Source organism: Zea mays, chromosome 6, assembly GCF_902167145.1.
Source record: "Zea mays cultivar B73 chromosome 6, Zm-B73-REFERENCE-NAM-5.0, whole genome shotgun sequence".
NCBI classification, from domain to species: domain Eukaryota; kingdom Viridiplantae; phylum Streptophyta; class Magnoliopsida; order Poales; family Poaceae; genus Zea; species Zea mays.
Window position 1 is genome coordinate 124,418,231 of NC_050101.1, and position 7,763 is coordinate 124,425,993.

The window sequence follows — 7,763 nt, forward strand, 5'->3', positions numbered from 1 at the left end:
GGACACCACAGTGCATGATGGCGTACTTATCGACGTCCAACACCCGCTCCTCCCAGGCGCAGGCAGATTTTTTAGGGTGAAGCGTCGAGCGAGTGTGCGTCGGCCACCGGCTCGCTCGATGGGCGCGACACGACAGCACTGCGCCGGCGGTCGGGAGAGAGGCCACGGAGGCGCGGGTCGGGGACGGCATCGGGCCGCACATCGACGCCGACAACGGAGCTCCTCCGCCGTCGTCCCTCCCGCTCAGACCTAGGCGTCGTGACCGGGAGGTGGGGGTTGAGAAGGACGGCGGCGACGCAGGTCTGGGCCGTACGGAACCGCGCTTCGACGTCGAGAACGACACTCTTCTGCCATGGTCCCTCTCGCTCGAACCCAAGCATCGTCGAAGGGGCGGTAGTTGTGGCATCGATTACAGTTCTGAGATGCGAGGATGGGGCGGTTGCGACTGCGAGATACGGGGATGGGGCAGGCGCGGATCGGTCGCGAGATTAGCGGGGGGTGGGGGGAGGGCGAGGGCAGAGGCGTGGATCACGCGGCTCCGATGTCCCCGCTGGTGACGGTTGCTGCGGGGATGCGGAGACGGGGCGGGCGCGGATCGACGGGGGCGCGACTGCAAGACGCGGGGACGGGGCGGGCGCGGATCAGCCGCGAGATTAGCGGTGTGGGGGGGGGGGGGAGGGCGGAGCCACGGTGGTGTGGACGCCCTCCTTACCCTCTTATGGAGTAGTAGAGATAAACAACATGACAAGTGAACTGATGATTTTCAAGTAGTTCACATGATGCAAAGTTGTTTGGACTGAGGATCTAAGGACGTAACACCTCAAAAGAAAACCTAAAAGACACATAGAAGCCTCACAAATATTCAGCACAAAGTCCAAGACACAAGACCAAAAGAGCACAAGCGAAAAGACTGAAGAAATCCAGAACTAGGCTTCCAGCTGGCGCACCGGACTGGTCCGATGGTGCACCAGACCGTGTGCACAGAGAGCTCTGCCAATAGCTCTCGGGCTACTGGCTAACCGGATCGGTCCAATGGTGCACTGAACCGAGGTCCAACAACTAGTCTCCAGCGGTCGTCTAATGTGATGGCCCCTAGATCTTGCGGGTGGCACACCAGACCGGCTACAGTACTGTTAGAGGCCCAACGGCTAGCAGACATAGAGGGTCCGGACCTGTGGTCAGGTGTGCCATAGACAGAAAAGTCTACTTTTCTTCCAACGTCTAGAATTGGATGGGGCTCTATAAATACCCTCTAACCGGCCATTTGAATGTGTGGGAGCCCAAGCAACATACCAACACATGTGATACACATCTCCACGGCTTCAAACACCCAAGTGCTTAATAGAATCACTCGGTGATTAGCATAGGTGCTTTGCGAAGTGATTAGGTTAGTTAGACTGCTATTGCGCTTGCTTTAGGTTGTTCCTAGTTAGTTAAGTGAGTTTAGAGAAACTAACAAAACCACTCGGCTCTTGCACGAGCCGTTGTAATTGTATCGAGTGGGGCAGGAGTCTTCCGAGACCGTATCAACCGTGTTTGTGGTGCGGCCACCACCGTGTACCAGAGGGAATGATGCCCGTGGTGAGTTGACCAGAAGCTCGATAGTAGAGACGACGGGGAGCATCCGAGGAAACGAAAGCGAAGCACCACTTGCGTGTGGAGAAGGTCCACGGCTCTCTACAAAGTTATTCGACCATGATGCTTGGCCCTCACGTGGGCTACCCATTGTGTAAGGGCACCTGATAGTCGCCTAGAGGGGGGGGGTGAATAGGGCGAAACTGAAATTTACAAATATAAACACAACTACAAGCCGGGTTAGCGTTAGAAATATAAACGAGTCCGCGAGAGAGGGGGCAAAACAAATCGCAAGCAAATAAGGAGAGTGACACGCGGATTTGTTTTACCGAGGTTCGGTTCTTGCAAACCTACTCCCCGTTGAGGAGGCCACAAAGGCCGGGTCTCTTTCAACCCTTCCCTCTCTCAAACGGTCCCTCGGACCGAGTGAGCTTTCCTTCTTCTCAATCAACCGGGAACAAAACTTCCCCGCAAGGGCCACCACACAATCGGTGCCTCTTGCCTTGGTTACAATTGAGTGTTGATCACAAGAGCAAAAGAGAAAGAAAGAATGCGATCCAAGCGCAAGAGCTCAAATGAATACGGCAAATCACTCTCACTAGTCACTTAGGGTTTGTGTGGAATTGGAGAGGATTTGATCTCTTTGGGTGTGTCTAGAATTGAATGCCTAGCTCTTGTAAGTGGTTGAGAAGTGGAAAACTTGGATGGCAATGAATGTGGGGTGGTTGGGGTATTTATAGCCCCAACCACCAAATGTGGCCGTTGCTGGGAGCTCTCTGTTCGATGGCGCACCGGACAGTCCGGTGCACACCGGACAGTCCGGTGCCCCTGCCACGTCATCACTGCCGTTGGATTCTAGCCGTTGGAGCTTCTGACTTGTGGACCCGCCTGGGTGTCCGGTGCACACCGGACATGCACTGTTTGATGTCCGGTGCACCGGTATGGGCAGCCCTGACGTCTGCGCGCGCTGCGCGCGCATTTAATGCTGCGCAGAGAGCCGTTGGCGCCGCAGAGAGCCGTTGCTCCGCTGTCACACCGGACAGTCCGGTGCACACCGGACAGTCCGGTGAATTTTAGCGGAGCGGCTGCCGCGCGAACCCGAGGCTGGCGAGTTCAGGAGGCCGAGCTTCCTTGGAGCACCGGACATGTCCGGTGCACACCGGACAGTCCGGTGAATTATAGCACGCCGGCTTCCGAGAATTCCCGAGAGTGAAGAGTTGGAGTCTGAGTCCCCTGGTGCACCGGACAGGTACTGTTTACTGTCCGGTGGCACACCGGACAGTCCGGTGCGCCAGACCAGGGGTGCCCTCGGTTGCCCCTTTGCTCCTTTATTGAATCCAACACTTGATCTTTTTATTGGCTAGATGTGAACCTTTTGCACCTGTATAACTTATACACTAGAGCAAACTAGTCAGTCCAATATTTGTGTTGGGCAATTCAACCACCAAAATTATTTAGGAACTAGGTGTAAGCCTAATTCCCTTTCAATCTCCCCCTTTTTGGTGATTGATGCCAACACAAACCAAAGCGAATATAGAAGTGCATAATTGAACTAGTTTGCATAATGTAAGTGAAAAGGTTACTTGGAATTGAGCCAATATAACTACTTACAAGATATGCAAGGAATGTTTCTTTCTTATATAACATTTTGGACCACGTTTGCACCACATGTTTTGTTTTTGCAAATTCTTTTTGTAAATCCATTTCAAAGATCTTTTGCAAATAGTCAAAGGTACATGAATAAGAGTTTGCAAAGCATTTTCAAGATTTGAAATTGTCTCCCCTTATTTCAAATGCTTTTCCTTTGACTAAACAAAACTCCCCCTAAAAGAGATCCACCTCTTAGTGTTCAAGAGGGTTTTGATATACCATTTTTTGAAATACTACTTTCTCCCCCTTTTGAACACAATAGGATACCAAATGATAAAGACTTTTGGAAAGCACTAAGTTTTTGAATTTGGTGGTGGTGGTGCGGTCCTTTTGCTTTGGGCTCATTTCTCCCCCTTTTTGGCATGAATCGCCAAAAACGGAATCATTAGAGCCCTCTAAGTGCTATCTTCCCCTTTGGTCATAAAATAAATGAGTTAAGATTATACCAAAAAGCGAAGCTTTTGAGCTTTTACTCTCTTCCCCAGGGATGAAGTTCTTTTCTTTGATGCTCATTTCTCCCCCAAAGAAGAGAGAGTTGCTCGGAGTGTTGGCGAAGTATGAGTTACGGAGTGGAAGCCTTTGTCTTCGCCGAAGACTCCAATTCCCTTTCAATATACCTATGACTTGGTTTGAAATAACCTTGAAAACTCATTAGTCATAGCATATAAAAGAGATATGATCAAAGGTATTCAAAAGAGCTATGTGTGCAAGCTTAGCAAAAGAAATTTCTAGAATCAAGAATATTGAGCTCATGCCTAAGTCTGGTAAAAGATTGTTCATCAAGTGGCTTGGTAAAGATATCGGCTAATTGATCTTTAGTATTAATGTAAGAAATCTCGATATCCCCCTTTTGTTGGTGATCCCTAAGAAAATGATACCGAATGGCTATGTGCTTAGTGCGGCTATGCTCGACGGGATTGTCGGCCATTTTGATTGCACTCACATTATCACATAGCAAAGGGACTTTGGTTAATTTGTAACCGTAGTCCCGCAGGGTTTGCCTCATCCAAAGCAATTGCGCGCAACAGTGACCTGCGGCAATATACTCAGCTTCGGCGGTGGAAAGAGCGACCGAATTTTGCTTCTTTGAAGCCCATGACACCAAGGATCTTCCCAAGAACTGGCAAGTCCCCGATGTGCTCTTCCTATTGATCTTGCACCCTGCCCAATCGGCATCCGAATAACCAATCAAATCAAATGTGGATCCCCGAGGGTACCAAAGCCCAAACTTAGGAGTATAAGCCAAATATCTCAAGATTCGTTTTACGGCCGTAAGGTGGGATTCCTTAGGGTCGGATTGGAATCTTGCACACATGCAAACGGAAAGCATAATGTCCGGTCGAGATGCACATAAATAAAGCAATGAACCAATCATCGACCGGTATACCTTTTGATCCACGGACTTACCTCCCGTGTCGAGGTCGAGATGCCCATTAGTTCCCATGGGTGTCTTGATGGGTTTGGCATCCTTCATCCCAAACTTAGCAAGAATGTCTTGAGTGTACTTCGTTTGGCTAATGAAGGTGCCCTCTTGGAGTTGCTTGACTTGGAATCCTAGAAAATACTTCAACTCCCCCATCATCGACATCTCGAATTTCTGTGTCATGATCCTACTAAACTCTTCACATGTAGACTCGTTAGTAGACCCAAATATAATATCATCAACATAAATTTGGCATACAAACAAGTCATTTTCAAGAGTTTTAGTAAAGAGTGTAGGATCGGCCTTGCCAACTTTGAAGCCATTAGCAATAAGGAAATCTCTTAGGCATTCATACCATGCTCTTGGGGCTTGCTTGAGCCCATAAAGCGCCTTAGAGAGCCTATAGACATGATTAGGATACTCACTGTCTTCAAAGCCGGGAGGTTGCTCAACATAGACCTCTTCCTTGATCGGTCCATTGAGGAAGGCACTTTTCACGTCCATTTGATAGAGCTTAAAGCCATGGTAAGTAGCATAGGCCAATAATATGCGAATTGACTCAAGCCTAGCTACGGGTGCATAGGTTTCACCGAAATCCAAACCTTCGACTTGTGAATACCCTTTGGCTACGAGTCGAGCTTTGTTCCTTGTCACCACACCATGCTCATCTTGCTTGTTGCGGAAGACCCATTTGGTTCCTACAACATTTTGGTTAGGACGTGGAACTAAATGCCAGACCTCATTCCTCGTGAAATTGTTGAGCTCCTCTTGCATCGCCACCACCCAATCCGAATCTTGGAGAGCTTCCTCTACCCTGTGTGGCTCAATAGAGGAAACAAAAGAGTAATGTTCACAAAAATGAGCAACCCGAGATCGAGTAGTTACCCCCTTATGAATGTCGCCGAGGATGGTGTCGACGGGGTGATCTCGTTGTATTGCTTGGTGGACTCTTGGGTGTGGCGGTCTTGGTTCTTCCTCATCCTCCTGTTCTTGATCATTTGTATCTCCCCCTTGATCATTGCTATCATCTTGAGGTGGCTCGTCTTCTTGATTTTGCTCTTCATCATTTTGAGCCTCATCCTCATTTTGAGTTGGTGGAGATGCTTGCATGGAGGAGGACGGTTGATCTTGTGTACTTGGAGGCTCTTCTGATTCCTTAGGACACACATCCCCGATGGACATGTTCCTTAGCGCGATGCATGGAGCCTGTTCTTCACCTATCTCATTAAGATCAACTTGCTCTACTTGAGAGCCGTTAGTTTCATCAAACACAACGTCACAAGAGACTTCAACTAGTCCAGTGGACTTGTTAAAGACCCTATATGCCCTTGTGTTTGAGTCATAACCAAGTAAAAAGCCTTCTACAGTTTTAGGAGCAAATTTAGATCTTCTACCTCTTTTAATAAGAATGAAGCATTTGCTACCAAAAACTCTAAAATATGAAATGTTGGGCTTTTTGCCGGTTAGGAGTTCATATGATGTCTTCTTGAGGATTCGGTGAAGATATAACCGGTTGATGGCGTAGCAGGCGGTGTTGACCGCTTCGGCCCAAAACCGGTCCGGTGTCTTGTACTCATCAAGCATGGTTCTTGCTATGTCCAATAGAGTTCGATTCTTCCTCTCCACTACACCATTTTGTTGTGGCGTGTAGGGAGAGGAGAACTCATGCTTGATGCCCTCCTCCTCAAGGAAGCTTTCAATTTGAGAGTTCTTGAACTCCGTCCCATTGTCGCTTCTTATTTTCTTGATCCTTAAGCCGAACTCATTTTGAGCCCGTCTCAAGAATCCTTTTAAAGTCTCTTGGGTTCGAGATTTTTCCTATAAAAAGAATACCCAAGTGAAGCGAGAATAATCATCCACTATTACAAGACAATACTTACTCCCGCCGATGCTTATGTAGGCAATCGGGCCGAATAGATCCATGTGGAGTAGCTCAAGCGGCCTGTCGGTCGTCATGATGTTCTTGTGTGGATGATGGACTCCAACTTGCTTCCCCGCCTGGCATGCGCTACAAATCCTGTCTTTCTCAAAATGAACATTTGTTAATCCTAAAATGTGTTCTCCCTTTAGAAGCTTATGAAGATTCTTCATCCCAACATGGGCTAGTCGGCGGTGCCAGAGCCAACCCATATTAGTCTTAGCAATTAAGCAAGTGTCGAGTTCAGCTCTATCAAAATCTACCAAGTATAGCTGACCCTCTAACACTCCCTTAAAAGCTATTGAATCATCACTTCTTCTAAAGACAGTGACACCTATATCAGTAAAAAGACAGTTGTAGCCCATTTGACATAATTGGGAAACAGAAAGCAAGTTGTAGTCTAAGGAATCAACAAGAAAAACATTGGAAATAGAATGGTCAGGAGATATAGCAATTTTACCAAGTCCTTTGACCAAACCTTGATTTCCATCCCCGAATGTGATAGCTCGTTGGGGATCTTGGTTTTTCTCATATGAGGAGAACATTCTTTTCTCCCCGGTCATGTGGTTTGTGCACCCGCTATCGAGTATCCAACTTGAGCCCCCGGATGCATAAACCTACAAAACAATTTTAGTTCTTGACTTTAGGTACCCAAACGGTTTTGGGTCCTTTGGCATTAGAAACAAGAACTTTGGGTACCCAAACACAAGTCTTGGAGCCCTTGTGTTTGCCCCCAACAAATTTGGCAACTACCTTGCCGGATTTGCTAGTAAGCACATAAGATGCATCAAAAGTTTTAAATGAAATGGCATGATCATTTGGTGCATTAGGAATTTTCTTCTTAGGCAACTTAGCATGGGTTGGTTGCCTAGAACTAGATGTCTCACCCTTATACATAAAAGCATGATTAGGGCCAGAGTGAGACTTCCTAGAATGAATCTTCCTAATTTTGCTCTCAGGATAGCTGGCAGGGTATAAAATGTAACCCTCGTTATCCTGAGGCATGGGAGCTTTGCCCCTGACAAAGTTAGACAAGTTCTTAGGAGGGGCATTAAGTTTGACATTGTCTCCCCTTTGGAAGCCAATGCCATCCTTGATGCCAGGGCGTCTCCCATTATAAAGCATGCTACGAGCAAATTTAAATTTCTCATTTTCTAAGTTGTGCTCGGCAATTTTAGCATCTAGTTTAGCTATATG